Source organism: Heloderma suspectum, chromosome 1 (assembly GCF_057233095.1).
Source record: "Heloderma suspectum isolate Gila_16-S chromosome 1, 16-S_ref, whole genome shotgun sequence".
In the NCBI taxonomy this organism is placed as follows: Eukaryota; Metazoa; Chordata; class Lepidosauria; order Squamata; family Helodermatidae; genus Heloderma; species Heloderma suspectum.
In genome coordinates this window covers 256,373,121-256,393,972 of record NC_139458.1, presented here as the reverse complement: position 1 = coordinate 256,393,972, position 20,852 = coordinate 256,373,121, and the positions used below count along the sequence as shown (strand labels likewise).

The following is a 20,852-nucleotide window of genomic DNA, read 5'->3' as shown; positions in this document are numbered from 1 at the left end:
AATGTTGGTACAAACACAGTTTGCTCAGTGCAGCACAGGAAACTCCCAGGCTGTGCAGAGCTGGCTGCCATTTGCAGTTCAAGATACAAAAAGCCCCTGCAAATGGCAGCCAACTCTGCATGGCCCATGGGATTCTGGGCAGCTAAAGATGAAGGGTGCTGCCAGTAGGGATGGGGAAGAAATCGTTTCAGTTCACATTTTAATGTGGACATACCTCATTTTGCACTTTTGAACTACTATGCGAACTGAAACTCAGTTATCCTTCAAAATTCACACTTTTTCGAATTTTGCCGTGGAGTTCTCCAATTTAAAAAGTGCCTACAAAAATGCATATATTAGAGAAAATCATGTTCAAATATGCATTATATTAGGAAAACTGCTTGCAGACAATGTGTCTGTTAGGCGAACATGCATGTATTAAGAGAAATATGCACAGAAATACTTAGGAATTTTCATGTAAACTTTAAAAAAAACTCAAAGTTTGCATTGAACCGAGCTTAAGACTAGAAAAATGAGAAACTGAGAGCAACCAAAACAGACAGATTTCTCCACCTCTAGCTGTCAGTGCCCATGATCCTGAGCTGCATAAGGCAGGTGCAGCCTCAGAGACTGTGTGGTTGGCTGTATTTGGTAGCCATAGATCATGGATGCCTTGCAAACCCCACAAATGCTGGATGTAGATACAGTTCCAAACTCTAGTAGGATCAAGACTGAAGGGGCCTCCCCGTCTCCCTCTTGAACTGGGGGGGGGGGATTTTAATTATTTGAGCAGGGGTGCTCAGATTCATGAGCGCTTCTGCTTAATTACCCTAATGGAGTCTATTGCTTCCATCCATGCCTTCCTTGGTTCTCCCTCACCCTAAGTGCCAAAGGAAATCAGTTTTAAAAAATGACTGGAGCAGTGAGAGGCTGGAGGTTTTGCTTTAACACTTGTTTTTCTGATCAAAATCCCTTCCCCTCCATTTTTACCCTGCAGACGAAAAAATATAGGGAAGTTAAGGATAAATCTTAGAAAACAATATATTAGCCACATGTTAGAAACCTCTTTAATGACAACCCATTTGCTTTTAGGGAACATTGATAGCATTTTGGGTGGTGTTGTTTTACTGCAATGTTCCACTGATTTAATTTATGCATTATAAGTACAATACTGGCTGTACCGATTTAAGATCAATTTTGGAGAAGAATAATGTTGGTAATGTCAGTGTTTCTCCAAGGCTTTACTGTCATGATGCTTTTTGTGGTGTGCACAATTCAGTTTGTTTGGATTATAGCTGATTTGCACTCTAATCCAATCATAATTTGGGCCAAGTCATTCTACTCATTATATCTGTTGTTGTCTTTTTTTTTTCTACTGTTGGTTCAGTGCGGTTGAGTCTTTTTAAACACACACACACACACACTCATTTTGATAGCATCTGACCTGAGCTGACTCTGAACCAGTAACCCCAAAGCTACCTACTCTCCTTGCTACTGCTTTCTAGAAGTGCCATTAAAAGTGAATAAGACCTGCAATATTTAGGGGTCAGCATTGCTACAGAAACACCATTTTGCATGACAGTACCTCTGTCACAGATGCTTGTTACTAATGGCTGTGATCTAATAATCAGGAGTGCACAATCTTTGGCCTTGAGGGCCACACTGGGTGTTTGTCGGGATGCCAGGGGCTACACATGTGTGCATATGGACATGGCCACTCACACACACAGGCATGTGTGCATGTACACACACACACACATTGCACTGGAAGCAGCAAAGGGTGACAGGTTGTACACCCCTGCAAAACCCAATATGTATATGCAGGAGAATGCCTGTGTCAGGGCTGGGTTCTGGGCAGCAAACTAGAGCGAGCCCAGAGTTGTGGGACAAGTTTGTAGTCCAGACAGATGAAGCAGCAGGACCAAAGAATAGCATCTAGGACCAAGCCAGACATCCGGATCCAGAAACACACCAGAGCTCAGGCAGACCTTGTTGCTCAAGCAAGGATCAGCTGGAACTAAATCCCTTTATTGTTCTTCTTTTCTAGAAGGATCCAATGGTCAGCCCAGGTGGGCGGAGTCAGTCTGGAAGCTTCTTCACTGAGGAGCTCCTGCTTGCAGTTCCATGGTTCACCATATGGGGGAGCAGCACACAGGCAGCTCCTGATAGACTGTGTGCAACGGGGCTCTAGGATTTTTTCCCCCCAGAACAGCTGCCTTGATGCATGCTGCAAGGAATTATCAAAACTTTGGCTTTTAAAAGCAGCATATGAATGGGGAAGTGGGTTGTTTCCAAGAAAGAAGTACACAGCTTGGCTACCAATGACAATGTAGTGGATTATGATCTTGAGGTTTTTTGTCCTTTGCAAAGAGGAAACCAGTCTTTTCTCAGGTCTCCCTCCATGGTCTTGCCTGGCAGAAACTTGTTGTCGAATTAATTTGATGTTTTAGGCCAACTCAAAGGGCACAAAATACTATGTAAGCTTTTGAGTTCTCTAGAAGTCTTCATCAGGCAAGATGGTAAACAAAGCAAAAAAAAAAGTGGTGGGGGGGCGGGGAGAAGGGGAGAAAGTGGTTGATGTTCAAGCCATGGAGTGTGCATTTGCTGATACAGTCTTAAGATGGAGAATGTGAGGATAAATTCAAATTAGGCTCTACTAGGTAAAACCTAGATGGTTTCAGGTTGTACCAGGGACCTTCCTAAGGGTTGCTGAGAATACACTGTTTGTGCAAAATCATTGCCACTAATCTGTACACCAATCTGTAGCTAAAGTAGTGTGTAGAAATAAGTTCCTGATTTCTCTGCTCTCTTTCAATCTGTATTTTGAAATGATTGGACATGCTGCTCCAACCACTTACCCTGAAACCACCACGCTAAAGGGCTGCAGTTATTTGAACTGGGGTTGCCAGGTCTCAGCCATCCTTTCAAAGATTTCAGCCTTCCTGAAATAAAATCTAAACATTTTTATTTTATAAAAATAAAATTTCAGGATGGGGGGGTCTAGAATCTGGTTGCAGAGTAAATTTTGTCTGATCACACTTGAGACAGAAGTCAGCTGCAAGCCTTAAACAGGACCTTTACTTAATATTAACAGGCGTTTTCTTGTTACAACAAAAATAGGCAAATAAGTAGGCAAAAGTGAAACCAAAACCAGCACCCCAACTCCCTACATGTATTAACCATTAGTGGCTTTTCAACCACTTATTTCCCCCTCCATACAGAGGGTTTTAATTAGTGGCTGTTGCTTTATTCTAACAGAATCAAGCCATTCATCTGCTTAACTTCAGAGCTTTTGCTCTTTGCTCCATCCCTCACATCCACTAGACTCTACCCCTGAGGCACTAGCCACAGCCATTTTATTGTCCTGAACCACCAGGTGCTGTTCTCCACCCCCACTAAGCTCCACCTCCTGATGTGCTGGACACCACCCTTTAGCTCCCTTTGGACTCTCTCTTTAAGTCTTAAGGGCCCAAGCCTCAGGAGACCTGAGAGACTATAGTCATTTCACTTATGATGTAGCTTATCAGGCACCCAAAAACTATCTGGCTGGGTTGTTGTTGTTTTTGCAACATCACCTAGCCTGTAAGTCAGCCTTCCCCAACCTGGTTCCCTCCAGATGTGTTGGACTACAACTCCCAGCATCCCTGTGCTAGCTGGGGGAGACTGGGAGTTATAGTCCAACATATCTGGAGAGCACTATGTGGGGGAAGGCTGATGTAAATGGTTTGTATGAAAAATGTATGGCACCAATCAAATAATTTTAGCTTCCCTTTAATCTTAAGATTTAAGGTGTTTTGTGTAAACCCATTGTAAGTCTCAAGGCAGTTTGATCTATAGCAAGTCCACATACTTGTATATTGTGCAACTCTTAAGTTACCAGAGAACTCGTGATGTTGCTTACTGCCAAGTAAGCTCTCTGCGTGATAGACTTAATCGCCATCAATATTATGGTAGACATCTATCGTTTTACCTTAAGGTGTTTGCAGCAGGATATTCTCACTCTAATGAGCAATGCTACAGAAGCTGGTAGACCTGTCAATATACTAGCTCTAAAGCCGCCCACATTTGGCTTTTTTTTTAAAATGACCCATAGTGATATGTGAAATGCAAACCATAGCATAGGCTACATGTGATGACCCATCCTTAATTGGCTAAATGTAAAAATAAAGAAAAAATATTGCTGTCTAGGTATCCTCAAGCACTCTTCATTTAAGAGCTGCAGTTTGCTCCTCCATAAGAAGGGTGGGGAAGGCCAGCGTGGGAGGGGCACGAGAGAGAGAGATTTTTTTTTGTCTTTCGCCCTTGGATTGAGGCGGGACTGAGAGCTTAAGCCACAGTTGTGTGCCAGGGAGGCAAGCCATGTATACAGCACAGATGGGTGGAACATCATAGAAAGAGGGGATGAAGGTACAAGAGGGAAGAACATTTCAGAAGTGCAGGACTGGTTAGGGTTGCCTTTGTTGTATGAGAGGGATCTCACTTGCTCATTTCTTTGCCGCTTATGGCCACACCATACCTTGCACTGATCACATGGAAAGTAGTCTGGGCCTGGTTGCTTAAAGCTCTGAACGATCTCTCCCACTGTCTGGCCCTATAAAGAGAGGAGGCTTCATGGGCTTTGTGCACTGGTTCCCCTTGTGCTCATAGAAAGGAGAGAGCACCAATCAGATCAAACGTGCCTTGGGCATGAGTAGCTCATTCCCAGAAGGAAGTGGTGGTTGTTGTTGGCTGGGCTCTTTTCTTTTACATGGTTCTTTCTCTTGTGGCGAATTTTCCCTCTCAGTTGGGAGGGAGAAGAGCAGGGAAGGGAAACAAAATACATCTTTAAATTGATGTTATTAACTATATGTTTGATCTCATAATTTCTGCATCTGAGTTTGTATTTAGTTTAGGTATTTCCTGTAGATTTGCTCTGATTCTTCTGTGTTAAATTGTTACCCACCAAGAATTCTGGGTGCGGGGGGGAGGTATGTTTGAGTTGTACAAATAATTGTGACATTTGTAGATTATGTTTAAAAAAGTCGACAGCTTAAATCTATTCAGTGCTTTTTGTGCCTTGTTTTTTTTTCTTTTTCAGATGCTGTATTAGCCGTGGTACTTCTCATGATTTATGCAAAAAAAATGTAGTGAAAAACTCCCATTTAATAGTAATCTTGCTATTGCATATTCTGTTTCTTGATTCTGGACATCTTTTGGTATCACTCTGTGACTTGCTATTGGTTTTGTTTTGCAGGGAGGGAGACCAGGCCCAGAGATCTATTATAATGGAAACATAATCCTTCTCCTAGGGGTTATTGAGCTCTTGCCCATTTTAAAATCCAAACTTGTAGCCCGTGACTCTTTTTGTCATGAGAATCTGCTTCAGTTTTGCTGTCAGCCTGCCCTGTATCTTCTTCATCCAACAAACAGTATATTTCATTTAAACTCTTGATCTGTTTTCTTTAACATCTTTTAACATCTATCTTGCATTACTAATTCTTCATCAAAAGTAATTACCAAAACCAAACGTACACACACATGCACAGGCTAGAGAGAGTCTGTTGCCAGCTGCAAATCAAAATACGGGAACAGGGAGAATCTCAGGGGTGGAACTACACGATATACCTTGTGGGAAATTGGCTGCCACTGATAACAGATCGATGTCAGAAGCAGCAGGAGTTGTCATTCCAGTGCATGGCAAATAGCAATCAGTGGTTCAAGACTAAAGCAATCAACTCTTGTATGCTTCTCAGAACAATAGAAATATTTCATGTCGAGGCTATAGGGCAAGAAGATTGCTTGCTGTACTGGTGTGGACATCTGGCAACCCAGTCTGTTCAAGAGTTTGGATATTGATTTTAGCACCCATTTGTAGCCCTCTATAATAAAGTTAAATGCTTTTTACTGCCACTGACCAGTAAAATGAAATCGTGTTCGTTTTTCAGGCCTATAGCAGTTGTAATTGCTTATTCTAGCAGTTTGTGAAGCCCTTGCTTCTCAAGTTGTATAACGATTGAATTGAGGAACTCAGGAGTGCAGAAGGTTTTGGTTTTTTTTTTAAGTGTGATCACAGAATTACTTCAGAAGGGTTCCTCTGGCTTTAATGCATTTTTTCAGGGTTCTATTTATTGAGTATAGTGGTCATAGATTCTAAATATCCTGCTGAATACCATAACAAAATAATTTTATGGGTAGTAATAATAATGAAGATCTAGGACTTATACAATCTTTTTTTCTAGAAAGCAGGACAATCTAATCTGTGGAAGGCAATGATTAATGTTGCCATTCATACTAGTCTTGCAGAAGGCCCATCACTGCAATGTTGCATGCTTATGTAGTTTGTGGAGAACTCTTTTGTAAAGATTGCTACTTTGAAATTCTGGGTGATTCCAGACAGGCAGCTCCTAGAGGTGTCCATTCATTGCTCTTCAGCTGTAAGCCTCATAAGAGAAGTGTAATTGAGTACTGGGGTTATTTTGCTTTATTCCATCCACATTCGTGGGTGTGACCTAGGCATGTGGGTGGCTAGGTCTTTTTAAAGTTTCAAACTTAAAAAAAAACCACAACAATCCGCTTCCATCTCTGCTGCCTCCCAAGTTCAGACTGCACTGTTTCTCCAGCCAGTTAGCCTGGCCAGAGCCACCTGCTGGAGGACTTCCCGGCTGACCACTGTGTGCTGGCCAAGGCCGCCGCTGCTACAACAACAAACCTCCTCCTGGGGAAACATGCAATTCCTTCCCTTCCCTGCACAGAAACTTCTCTTGCTCCAGGAGGGATTGAAAAGCAGCAACAAAACAGAGCTGAAGGGTCCTTGGAGGTCATACAGGAAAGCCAAAACAAGCAGATATTTAAAGAGGCCATAGCAGCTCCCCCACAGTAAAAAACTAAGATGGGGGTGGCAGTCCTCCACTGTGACAGATAACTAGCAGTCTTAATGCAAGCATGAAGGAACCTTTTTCTCCCTATATGTGCAAACTCCTTGTAACTAAGCAGCAGCATCTCTCTCTCTCTCTCTCTCTCTCTCTCTCTCTCTTTCTCCCTGTATACACAAATATATACACACATATACTGTATGCACACATTATATAAAATCAAAATTGCACAAAACAATAAAGGAAAATTTAAAACCGCCAAAGCACTTCCAGAGCGGGCAGCTGTTTATTATTAAGTAATTCATTATAAATGTTATAAATTGCTCCACATCAAGAGCGATTGGACAATACATTAAAATGCAAAATGCATCAGGAGCCAGGATTTCTGCCAGTAGGTGGGTGAGGCTGAGCCGGGGGAGAAAGAGGTAAAGAGAATTCTGGAGCCAGCAGAGTTGGAAGCGGCACCCCACAGCTCTCCAATAATTCTCATCTCTAAAGCCCAAACATATTCTTTAAAACCAGTGTGTTTGTGCAGGAGGGGGGGATGTCCTCAAGATAGTATCTTATGGGGGAAAAGTCGAACAAAGACAAGAGCTTATAGAATCATACTTGGAAGGGTCCTTAGAGGTAATTAGACAAACCCCATGCTCAATGCAGGATGCGACTACAGCATCCCTGACAAATTGCTGTCTAGCATCTGCTTACATACTTCCAGTGAAGGAGACTCTACCAGCTCTGGAAGTGGTCCCTACCACTGGCAAGCAGCTCTTACCATTAGGAAGTTTCTCCTGATTTGTAGCTGAAATGTGCATCCCAGCAGTTGCCACCCATGTCTGCTCCATTTACTGCCTGACAGCCTGTCAGACTCTTTAAGACCGCTGTCACATCTTCCCTTAATCTTTTCTTCTCAGGACTAAACATATTCATCTCTTTCGATTGTTCCTCATAGAACTTGGCTTCCAGCTCTCTCATCATTCTGGTTATCCTCCTGAGGGCTAGGGATGTTGAAGAAATCCATTTGTGGGGTGAAGTTCAATGAGTTTTCCTAGGTTCAGCCTTCCAGATTTCGTTTCGGTTCCTGCTGAGGCACCTGACTCATTCTGCAGTGAGTTGGGCCAGTTTGTGGGCATTTTGCGCATTTTTGTGAATTGCGCACATTTCTGAGCAACTTGCACAAATTTGGCCACAATCTGTGCAAATTCAGCTGTAATTTGTGCAAATTTGGCCTTAATTCATGCAAATTTGGCCTTAATTGGCGCAGATTTCTCAGAGATTTGCAATAATTGCAGAACCTGCAAGAAAAAATGCACTTAATAAGTTCCTGGATTTCAGGGAGGAAAAATGCAGCTTTGCTCGCAAACACAAATTGAGCCGTACACAGCGTGGAATCCCATTGAGTAAAGATTTCCCAGTGACAGACATCTCTACTCAGGGCAAGCACCTCTGTCCTTCTTGAACAGGCACCAAGCTAGACAGGAAGCATTGAGTGTTAGAGCAAAGGATTGGACAAGAGGTGTTCAAAGTGATTATAGGTTCACCTTTCCCATACATGTGTCAGGTTTCCCTTTGCCCCCACTGATCTTCAAACGCTGAATCAAGCACAGACAAGAGGCTTCAATCTACAGCTTTTAATTCCATTACCACAAAGGGTCATACAGATGCAAATTCTCCGTGACTCTCGGTCTGCAAGGAAATGCCTTCAGGGAGCTCAAACGGTAGCTGCGAAAGTTGCCCACCATTTGAAAGAAAAGTGGGCTCACTAGCCTAACTTAAGGGGTGGGGGGAGGTCTCTCCCTCGTGAGGCTTCTAAGCGCCGCTTTTCACTCAGGGCCAATTGGGAAGACCTAAGTTCTGCCCCTGCCATCTCCCTCTTGGCTCTGCTTCTGTGACTTGCATCTATTAATTCAGAGTCGCCAAACACCGCCTCTCCCTGTTCGCTGTCTCTCAGGGTGTGTGTGTGTGTGACAAGGGACCTTCCTCCAGCTGGACCTTTGAAACCTGAGGAGCCTGCCTATCCATATCTGGACTAGCCTGGGAACATACTTCCCCCATGTCTGGCGGTTCCTGTTCAGAATCTGAACTGCTCTCCCACTCCCTGCTCTCAGAAGCACTCCTGACAACATCATTGCACCACACCTCTTTGAAAAGTTGAAGGAATAGTGCTAAGGCGCTCTCCATTTGTGGAGACCATGCTGTTCTTTTGTGTGTGTTTTTAAGTTGGATTTTTTGATGCCTAAAAAGAAATGGAAGCAAGCACAGCAGGTCCATGATTTGCAAATACTGTTGTGAGGCTGCCCTGTCAAAGTGGGGTGAACCATGTGTGGTCAATCCTTGTCTGTATGCACCCTCTGTTGCCTAGAACTACTTTGCAGCTTGAAATGCCTCAGTTGTTTCCTCAGTAACTGTACATTACAGCATAGAATTGTAGGCTTTATACAACGGGGAATTGGAGACAGATTGTCGTGTTGATATTGGCGGTGGGAAAACCAAAATGTTTCTCCACTCATTTTTTTGTTTTGCTTTGCAATAATTTAATACACAGACTTTCAGAGTCATGTCAGGAATATATACTAAGCTTTGTTTTTGCCTTTTTCGGTTATTATTCCTAGTCATTTGATAGGTTTAATGTTCCTGTTCAGAAAATAAAACCAAGAATGAAATGTGTGGCTGAAACGTCCAGTTTTAGCTATTGGAGGGGAATGGGGGTGACATTTGCTGTTTGCAGGAGCTTCCTGTGACCACTGTTGTTGAGCCCTTATATAAATCTACGGTGCAGCCACATTTCAAATACTATTTACAATTCTGGCTGCCTCCATCTCCAAAAGGAAATATCGTGGAGCTTGGAAAAGTACAGGGAAGGGCAACCAAAATTATGAGGAGGTACCTTTCCCCACAAGGAAAGGTTAAAGTGTTTGGAACTTCTTATTTTAGGGTGAAAAGACAACTAAGTGGAGATGGACAGAGATTTATAAAATGATGTGGAGAAAGTGGATGCAGAGAAGTGTTCTCCCTCTCTCAAAATGCTAGAATTCAGGCCCCACAAATGCAATTAATTGGCAGTAGATCTCAGATGGACAAAAGACCTCAATTCTTCACACAACGCATCATTAACATGTGGAATTTTATGCCAAAAGGTGTGGTTATGGTCATTGGATTCATTGGCTTTAAAAGGGGATCAGACATATTCATGGAGGATAGATCTGTAAATGGCCTTGCTTGTGGCCTTCCTGGAGATATCTGCTTGGCTCTTGTTAGATGCAGAATACTTGGCTGATCATTTGCAGCAGAGCTGCTCTTGTATTTTTATGTCCTGGGATAATCTAATTCAGGAATTCTCGGTCCATACTACCAACACTTCTCCTCCATTGCTGGTGCCATCACTGCAGGGGGCTACCACACTGAAGGCTCTTTTCTTGGTGGACTCGAACTGGGCCATGGGTCCATGTAGACCCACCAGGAACATGCCCTCTGATTACCTCAGTGACTCGGGGTTGGTAAAGAAGGAGGCTCTCTCTCAGGTATCCTGGTCCCAAGTTGTTTAGGGCTTTGTATGCTAGTACTAATACCTTAAACTTGGGCCAGTAGCGAATAGGCAGCCAGTGCAGTTCCCTCAGCAGAGGAGTTACATGCTGAAAAGGGGCCACTCCCAACATTAATCGAGCTGCTGCATTCTGCACTAGCTCCAGCTTCCGGACCAGCGTTAAGGGCAGCCCCACATAGAGCGCATTGCAGTAATCCAGTCTTGAGGTTACTAATGCCTGTACCACTGTAGCCAAGCTATCCCTGTCCAGGAGAGGCTGCAGCTCGTGAACCTGCCGAAGCTGGTAAAAGGTACTCCAAGCCACTGTGACCACTTGGGCCTCCAGCGACAATTATGAATCTAGGAGTACCCCCCAGACTACGGACCTGATCTTTCAGAGGGAGGGCAACCCCATCCAGAACAGGCAATGAGCCTATTTCCCGGACCAGGGAACCACCCACCCACAGGGCTTCTGCCTTGCCAGGATTCAGCTTCAGTTCATTGGCCCTCATCCAGCCCATTACTGCGTCTAGGCACTGATTCAGGACTTGCACAGACTCTCCTGATTCAGATGTCACAGGGAGACAGAGCTGTGCGTCATCAGCATACTGATGGCATTTAGCTCCAAATCCCCTAATGACCACTCCCAGCGGCTTCATATAGATGTTAAACAACACTGGGGACAAGATGGTACCCTGCGGCACCCCATAGCTCAATTGCCAAGGGGCTGAGGAATAGTCACCCAATGTTGCTCTCTGAAATCGGCCCCGTAATAGGACCAGAACCACGGTAACACAGTGCCTTCGATACCCATCCCAGGGAGTCAATCCAGGAGGATACCACGGTCAATGGTATGAAAAGCCGATGAAAGATTGAGCCGAATTAACAGGATTGCACTCCCCCTGTCCCTCTCCTGATAAAGGTCATCCATCAGGGCGACCAAGGCTGATTCAGTCCTGTAACCAGGACGAAACCCAGATTGAAATGGCTCTAGATAATCAGTATCCCCCAACAGTGCCTGCAGTTGGTCTGCCACGAGCCTCTCAAGTACCTTCCCTAAAAAAAGGGTTTTTGCGACTGGGCGGTAGTTGTATAATACCGTTGGGTCCAGAGTGGGCTTCTTCAGGAGTGGCTGCACTACTGCCTCCTTAAGGACAGCAGGGACCACCCCTTCCTGTAGGGAAGCGTTTATCACTCCCTGGACCCACCCAGTCATAACCCCTCGGCTAGCTTTTATTAGCCAGGAGGGACAGGGATCAAGAGGGCATGTGGTCAGTCGCATTATTGCAAGCATCTTGTCCACATCATCAGGCCGTAACAACTGGAACTGATCCCACAAAATCAGGCAGATGGTGGCATCAGACACCTTGACTGGTACTGCCCTAACAACAGCATCAAGGTCGTTGCAGAGACAAGCGATTTTGTCCCCGAAGTGCGATGCAAAAAGGTCACAGCAGGTCCTTGACGGGGCCACGGCCCCATTTACTGGGGGAGATGTTAACAACCCCTGGACCACCTGGAAGAGCTCTGCTGGACGGCTACTTGAGGATGCAATGGAGGCAGCAAAATAAACATTCTTTGCTGCCCACACTGCCATGCAGTAGGCACGATTATGCACTCTAGAGTGTGCTCGGTCATCTTCACTTCGATGCTTGCGCCATTTGCGCTCTAGCCGATGTCCAGCCTGTTTCATTGATGGCAGCTCCCCAGTATGCCAGGGAGCAGAACGGGCTCTACAGTGCCAGAGAGGGCATTCAGGTGCAATCAAGTTGATGGCCCTCCACATCTCACTGTTCCACAGTGAGGCTAGGGCCTCAGCTGGATCACCAGCTCTCTCCACTAGAAAATCAGTAAGAGCATTCAAGAGCATTCAGAAATCCATTGGATTCCATCAGTTTCCTGGGGCGGACCATCCCCCAGGAGACTGATGTCCCCCAACCCCATGGGAGGTCCCCCAACCCCGTGGGAGGAGAGTAACACCGTAAGTTCAAATCTCACCAGGAAATGGTCTGACCATGGCAGTGGGGTTACTTGGAGCCCCCCAATCTTCAGACTACCCATCTCACAAGTTGGAGCAAAAACCAAATCAAGGGTGTGCCTTGCTTCATTTGTTGGGCCGATGACATACTGACGCAGCCCCATGGTTGTCATGGAGGCCATGAAGTCCTGAGCTAGAACTCCAGAGACAGCCTCAGCATGGAAGTTGAAATTACCCAGAACCACCGTCCTGGGTTCCTCCAACACCACACTTGCAACTGTCTCTACCAGTTCAGTCAGGGAGGATGCTGGGAAGCAGGGTAGGCAGTACACCAGCAGCATCCCCAATCTGTCTGTACGGCCCAACACCAGGTGCAACCCCTCAAGGCCTGCTCCAAGGTGGAGTGGTCTCCTGCTGATAGAGATGGAAGTTCTATGAACCACGGCAACTCCCCCCTGGCCCCGGCCCTCCAACCTATGGATGGTGCTGCATTCAGTACCCAGGTGGGCAGAGCTGAGTCAGGTTGACTCCACCCAGCTCACCCACCCAAGTCTCAGTAATACATGCCATGTTGGCCCTCTCATCCATGATTAAATCATGAATGAGTGCGGTCTTATTGCAGACCGATCTGGTGTTAAATAGCAGCACCACAGGACAGGCGGGCACAGTGGAAGAGCTACCAGGTACATGAGAGCTAAAGGAGGGGGGTAGAAGGGGAACAGTGTATAAACACCTGTGGCCCATTCTACTTTGATGTCCCAACCCCCTCCTCCTGCCATATCTCCTTCTGCTCCAAGTCGCTGGAATAGTGGTGCCCCCTCCATGGGTCCCTATATCAGAGTTTCCTAGGCACATCCTTACGGCCGTAAAAATACCCCCACACTCTCAAGAGCCACCCACCATTCAAATATACAATCAACCATTCAACACATACACTCCACTCATCCAACAATTACTCCCAACTAAACTAACACAGTGACAGTTTGTAATTTGTGGTTGTAACCAGCTGCTGGCCGCAGTTAGGACATCAGGGTTGTTAATCAACCAAAATAAAGCAGAGAACAAGTAAAGTGGTTATTTCTTAGCCATGTAACCTAATTCCATTGGTTCATGCTCAATCTACCTCACCTGGAAGGTGGTAAAGCAGTTCTCCCTCCCCCCCCCCAGCTCTCACCCAGGGGAAGCTCCATTTCTGACTACCACAGGCTCCCACCCTGGACAGAGAAGCAGTGCTAGGATATGGAGCCTCTATCCCCTGTTTCTCACCCAGGGTGGGCAGCAATAACATATGGAAAACTGCTGTTGTCAGAGGATCCCTGCTCTCACTCAGGGACACCTCACTCACATAAGACAGGCAATCAATAGATGAGCAAGATGTAAGCAGGCCAAAAAGGAAGAGAAGATAGAAGGCACCCTCGTGGCAAACCGAAGGGGCAAACCAAACATCACTCACACTAGATGTCATTGACTGAAACTTAAGTGCCATGAGTACTTTTTTAGTTGATATTGAATTAAATCATTATGACTGGGGTTTCCCTCTTGTGCAATATATGTTTATGTACTGTCATTCATTCTGAAAAGCTCCCTTTCAACTTCCTCTCTTTCTCCATCTCCTTCTCCTTCTCCTCCTCCTTTTTTCTTTCTTTGAAGTTGCTCATCTGAAGGACTCATCAGAACAAAGCTTTCATATATCCTGCATTCATTTAGATAAGGATACAATGGTAGTATTTTTGCTTTTTGTGCTTGCAGGAGGTACGAATGTTAGAAATCTATTCTGACTCGATGGACCTAATCAGAAGTTTTCCTGAAGCTTGTTAACAAAGACAGTGCTCTTCAGAGGTAGAAAGTAACACCTGACCTGACACAGTACCATATCTTTCTGAGTCAGGTGTTGTTTTCTACTCAAGGGTAGGGATGTGCACCAGGTTCAGGAAAAAGCAGGCATAGACTAGAGATGTATGAGAATTTTCATTTTGCTCACAAAACATGTGAGCATGCCCTGTTCGAAGCCCTGAATATAAGTTTGAGCACGTGCCCGCCAAAAACATTTACAAATTGCTGGACATGTACTGCTTGCACCCAGTTTGCACCACTGGAGGAAAGTGGCACAAATTTGGGGAAATTCACATCTGATTGCTGCTCCGTTTGCACAATTTTCCCATCTGCGCAGATCAAGTAGCAATCGCAAACGTGGACAGGAATTGGGCACGAGACAAGCAACAAGACGATGTTTGGAGAATCCTCAAACGTCACTCCTTCACCCATCCCTAGCCTAGACTGAGTTAGAGTTGTGTGATGTCCAACCCTAGTAGGTATGACTCATCTTTTTTTAGTTGAAACATAGAGCTTTCATTTTCCCACATAAGATTTAAGGAACCACTTAAATGAATCTTGTGAAGTGATCACATCGTAGCATATAAGTCTAGATTTATAAAGCTGGCCCAACTCAATGGATCTTATGTAAATGACACCGTGTAATATTTTCCTTTTTGCAGAGCAAGAGGTTTCCCACTACACCCAAATCGAATTCTTTTTATCTACCCAGATAAGCACTACTTGGTAAGTTTCCTGTTTATATACAATGGGGCCAACTTGCCACCAGTATTAACCATAAATGATATTTTCATTTGGGGATGGCTGGGGTGAGGTGGGGGAGAGAAAGAAATAAAAGCTCTGTGAAGGTTTGAGGCCTGCAGATTCAAGGAAAAGAAAAAAGTCAGGCTTAGAAGCCTAGGGGTTTTTTGTTGGGAGGGGGTAACCCTGAGAGGAATAGTTTCATTTCCCTGGTTGGTTTCGTTTTCCTGAGTTAGGTTTCATTTCTCCAGGTTTGAAACAGTACTTTCAGGTTTGGGAAAGGAGGGGATATAAAGGGAGACAGAACCAGTGAGAGGGAGACCAGAGAAAGGAAGACCAGAGAGTCAGAAAGACCAGAGCAGGAAGAGAGAGCAGGAAGAAGCAGCTTAGAGAAGTCTAAATGCAACTAGGGTAGAGGAACTTGCATTTTTGCAACCTCTATTTTCTCTTAATGGCTTTTGTATCACTCAGCTCTATTTTGTAAATACCTTTAGTTGTAAATTGCTTGCTTTAATTTACCAGTAAACCGTTGTGGTTAACACCCAAGTATCTGAAGTTCCAGTCACCACACATCTGCAGCCTAAACCCCACATTATCGGGAAGGGGAAGTTTACAGTGAGGAGGAGGATAATGTAAGCCGCCTTGGGTTCCTTGCGAGAGGGAGAAAGGCGGGGTATAAATGCAATAAATAAATAAATAAATAAAAAGAAGGAAGGAGCGACTCTTAAGGAGGCAAGAGATTCTTAAGCAGATGCTCAGGGAGTCCAGGTCATAAGGGGAACCCTGACAAGCTCAGATTTGATTGTGCCCATGTCACCAAGCTTCTGCTTAGATGGTATCTGTGCAGCTTCAGGCAGTGATTGCCATTCTCGCTCCTGAGCTGAAAAAGGCAAAGGATCCTTTAATCTTTGGCTTGCTCCTTGCAGCTAATTATCCAGTTACCAAGGCATCAGATTCACCCTAGTTCCTTATATGCAGAGAGAGAGAGAGAGAGAGAGAGAGAGAGACCTTAAGCAACAAAAGTGTCAAGGGTTGCAACCAGCTGGCAGCATTTGAAGGAAACCTCCAGAGGCACTTTATTTTTGTAGCTCTAATCTAATATACTGAGTTGCTCCTTTGGTTCTGGAGAAATTTGTACTCCCTTGGTGCTTGTTGGAGGAACTGTGCTTGCATATCTCAAAAATCTAAAAATATAAATGTATGTGGAGAGTGAGCCCTCCATTACCTGCTATCCAGGCTAATATACATTGCTATCTCAAGGTCGTACTGGGCCACTGTTTTTTGTTCCTGAGTGTTGGGGGCGGGGGGAGAGACGCCTATTGTTGTTGTCAACCTAAAGAGTATTTGTTGATCCTATATATACCATTCTCATTCAGTTACTTCTGGGTGTCTAAAATAGCACTGACATCAGTAGTACTACAAGAAGCCTTCAGCCAAAGATTTGGCTGGTTATTTCAGAAATAATATGTAAAATTCTTGAGGCTGGGCTGAGAATTTGTGTTTGAACTTGGAAAATTTCAAAGAGAGGATGGCTTTTGAATGTGTTTGAAAGACGGGACATAATTACCTCCCTTTACCTTTTTCACTGTTAGTGCTGCATGATAATGATCCTGGGGGTGTTAGCGATAGCACCCCCTAGTGCTGTTGCTTTTTCCTTTCCTTTCTCCCATAAGATGCTAGACTGAGGTGCAGGAAGCAGTGGCCTTCCTCTGATTTGGCTTTATATGTCATCATGCAGCCCAAGTTCATTGGGTATGTAGCATCATTGCAAAGCCCAATCAGAGGGAGGGTAATGTTTTCTGTCCTGTTTTGTTGGGGGAAAATGGCACATAAGAACATAAGAAGAACCCTGCTGGATCAGGCCAAGGGTCCATCTAGTCCAGCATTCTGTTCACAGAGTGGCCATCCAGCTGTCAACGGGAAACCCACAAGCAGGACATGAGTGAAAAACCACCTGCCTGCCAATGTTCCTCAGCAACAGGTGTATATAGGCTTACTGCCTCTGAAATTGGAGGTACCACATAGCCATAAGGACTAGTAGGCACCCAGCAGCAAAGAGCGTATTAGCCAGTGCTAGTAGGGGGGCAAACAACTTGCCTCTGTTTTGGTCCCCCACAAGCCACCGAACTACCTTCTAAACGTGGCATCCTGCAAATAGGATGGCACAGTTGGGTGAGCACTTTTGTTAAGCCCTAGAAATTCGGTCCTCCCCCTCTCTCTACCATGGGTATTTCTCCTGCCCAGCCCCTCTGTTACATCACTGCAGGTTATCTGCCTCTTTAGCCCCTCTGTTACATCAGAGCAGCCCTGAAAGTTGCTGATGAGATGGTTTTGCCAGTGTCACCTTAAACTGGATATTGTTAGCTTTCCTGGAAGCTCAAGTAGCAATTGGGTATTCATCATCTCCTTGCCCTTGAAGGTAATGTGGAAATAGATGAGTTTGGGATCACTTTCCCTTAATGCTTGTGGAGAACTCCTAAATGAACAAGCAGAATGTTTTCCTGAGTTGTGCAGTAATCCTATAGATGAACAGGGGAGGAGTAAGACTGTGTGTCCATTGCATGTTTTAATGCGCATGAGGGATAATTTTAATTTAAAAAAAATAAGGCGTTATCTTTGAAGAATCGTGGCTTCTCCGCAATTTTTTCCCCTCTAATTCAGGCATGATCTTTGAAGATTCAAAGATCATGCCTGAATTAGAAAAAAAAAAAATTTAGAGAAGCCACGATTCTTTGAAGATAACACCTTAATTTAAAAAAAACAAAAGCTGAAGCGGGGGATAGAAGGGAGTAAAACTTGGTCTCATTTGAAAGGATAGAACAACCCCCTGCTCAGTGCAGGAAGCCTGATTCCCAGGCAGTCGCCCATCCAACTACTGACTGGGGCTGACCCTGCTTAGCTTCCGAGATCAGACAAGTACGTGCACATCCAGCCCTTTGCTTGTTGGTGAGGAAACATTCTGAGGAAGTTATGCAATCAGTAGCTGGAAGACGACATGGGGCTGTCGAGAACTGTGATTGGACAGGAGGGAAATACAAACACCGCTGTATATGGATGGGCAGGGGAGGGGACTACGACCAGATAAGGTAGCGAAGGCAGAAAATCAGAGCACATTAAGGGGAAATACCGGGATATCAGGGTATTGAAAGCGGGAGCACAGGAGTGGGAAATTCCGGTTCCAATTCGAGGCGGGTACTGTGTAGTGTGAAAGACAGGTGGTGCAACCTCAATGGAAGTGAAAAAACCCGTAAGTGTAGATCGGCCCCATGTCAATCAGTTGGCCTTCTTTAGGTTGAGGGCAGTCTCTCTCCTGCTTGAGTCTCATGAGCTTTGTTTGGGTGGTGCTGGGGTAATCCTTTCAACTGCTTACCATAAACACTGAATTTGGGAAATATTAACCTGATACAAAATACTTTGGTTAGGGAAATGGTTTCCTTCGAAATGTGGTGGTGAAATGTTTACAGTATCCTCAGACATTGAAGTAGGCTGGGCCCCTCAATGGCTGTGCCAGGGAAGTGATACATCTAGACTTTTCTCATGAACACAAGTAAAATCTTTGTTCATTGTGATAAAGCACAGTGTGAGATTTGCCCGCTTTAATGCCAGGAGAAGCATCAGGAAAAACAAGTAATATCTCTTCTTGCTTGCTTACAAGAGTTCCTATCAACATGCTTTTTTGAAGGAGACCAACATCCATCTACTCTTCATTTCGTTTCCAGCAGCATCCAGCCAGATGCCATTTGAGAGGCTCACAAGCAGAGCATGAAGTTGATGGTCACCCCTTGGTGACAGTCCCTAGCATCTGCTATTAATCATAATAATCATTTCCTCTATTTCTAATGATCAGAGGTGAGTGCTGTTGCTTTTGTAGCCAAAACACAAGAGGGAGGTATCAGGCGGGTCAGGGAAACCCCAAGGTTTGCAGAAGTACAAAAATCTTTAGGAAAAATCCCCCCCAACAGCCCAGTAAGGACCGAGCAAGCATGCTCAGCAGCTCTGTAACCTCCTTGTGAATCATCAGCCTAGAGTCAAGGGAGGTAGTCAGGAAGTGAGCTTAAGGAACTGGGAGGCAGCTTCCAAAAGTTTGCAAGCTGAGCACACAATTTCTGAACCATTTTTGGAACTTTAAGCTGAATCCCCGTTAGCAAGACAGTCAATGTAAATCTCTTTTTAACAAAGTTGTGATGGCCCTGGGGTCCCTAATAACAGCTTAGACTCCATTTGGTTTCCCCTTCATTGCTGCGAATACCAGTTGTGTCTTGACTGCCTTTGCATCTGTTATCCATTGGCTGTCCCTGGACAGTTTGGTACTCAAGAGTACCTAAGCAGCTTGAGGATATTACCCGATCTTTAAATTTGGAACTAAAGGCTGAGCAACCTAAAGGAAGTCTGTGCCCACAGCATTTTTCTGACTTTTTGCAACCCATCTGGGAAGTGAAGTCATTTGGGTTCTTTTTTCTCTGAAGCCACTCCTGCTCTATTTCTTTTCCTTTCCACCGAAAGCTACCTATTTCCACTGCCACGGTCACCAGAACCCACACCTCTTTGGTTGCAGAGCCTTCCAATCCCCTGCTCTGCCGTTTCCATAGTGCCACCTTTCCCTCCTTATTTGGCAGATGCTAATTTCCCCAATCTGCTTCTTTCTCTTATCTTTTAGTAAGGCCTGTTAGAACTAAGGTACCGGCCCATGTGCTAGGGGCTGGGTATGCTAACCAAGCTATTTTTTTCTTCTGTAGCAAATGTGCACACATGTGTTTCTGAGAACCAAAAGATTTGTAAAAAATAAAGTTCACACTTTTAGACTTGAAGGAATGTTTGAGCTAATTTCTCCAATTCAGAAGTAACTACTCCCCATTTGTAAGGGCATGGCGCATATATCTGCTGTGTGCACACTGCACCTCTGGTTAAAGGCACCCTTAAATCTGTATTGGCCATTACACTCGCGGACATGCAAATTACATGCCTGTGTGAACAAGGATGTGCAGCAACAGAATGGACCTGTGCCTGTAATACACCTTTGAGGTTTGGCTATAGAAACAGCTAGAAGGCAAGTATTTGGCCACTGCTATTAGCCAAGTTGATGGACCTTTCTTGGGTGCGCACTCATTTTGTCTTAAATATTTTCATGGGAGTTACTGCTAGTTCTTACCAGTGAGTTGCACATGTTTAGTCTCTACTTAAGACATTATCTTTGCCTCTTACCTGGGAAGCATTGGGTTACTTGCCTAGGCATTTAGGGATGGCACAGGTGCCCGATTCAGTCTGGGAATCCGGCGGACCTGCCCCTGCCCACACCCCCGAGCCCTGCTTGCCAAGTCGCCCCTTGTCTTCGCTCAGTGAATGGCCTGCACTCACCCTGGCAGCCTTGTCGAGCTTCGCAGCTGCCATATTCTGAGAAATAAAATGGTGACTGCAGAAATGCGCAAATTTGCACACACATGAAAATGCACATTTTTGCAAATGCACATATTCGTGTATGCGCAAAATGCATATTTACGAAAATGCATTTTCATACATGCACTAATGTGTCCCTTCACAAAAATGTGCATTTCACATGTGAGAATATGCGCATTCGCAAAAATGTACATTTTCATGCATACCAAACATGCGCATTTTTGCGATGGCCTTTTTTTTTTTTTTTAGAAATGGCGACCGCAGAGCTTGACGAGGCCATGGGCTGCTTGCCAAGAGTGGGAGGGACTTAAGCACAGTCCAGGGACTGGCGGACAGGAGCTGTGTCAGAGTCCGGAGAACCCGGATGGGGGTGATTTTGCACATCCCTATTTCCATTTGTGCCAAGTGAAGGCATTGTCATTAGCGCTCTCTGCCCTTCTGAGTGCATTATTCTTCTCTTGGTGACTCCCAAGGGCTGATAGTAGGGAAATCCTCTTTGAGTGTGGCTCATTGGGATCACCATGGCAGCTCAGCATATCCTCCCGAGATTGCCATG

At 44.9% G+C, this 20,852-nt stretch overlaps 1 protein-coding gene across 21 annotated transcripts in view; it reads left to right on the top strand.

Moving 5' to 3' along the window:
* Positions 1 to 20,852, top strand: part of PLCB4 (phospholipase C beta 4) — a 250,510-nt gene that overhangs the window by 78,470 nt on the left and 151,188 nt on the right. For 14 of the 21 annotated variants that reach the window (XM_084825013.1, XM_084825089.1, XM_084825057.1 and 11 more), the window contains one exon: positions 14,824 to 14,887. The exons of 3 other annotated variants lie outside the window; for them this stretch is intronic. The gene's annotated coding sequence lies outside the window, so the exon portion shown is untranslated. Of the gene's footprint in view, positions 1 to 14,498; positions 14,641 to 14,823; positions 14,888 to 18,621; positions 18,752 to 20,852 lie in introns of all 21 variants that reach the window. 4 more of the 21 variants (XM_084825031.1, XM_084825125.1, XM_084825082.1 and 1 more) reach the window with 3 other exon arrangements.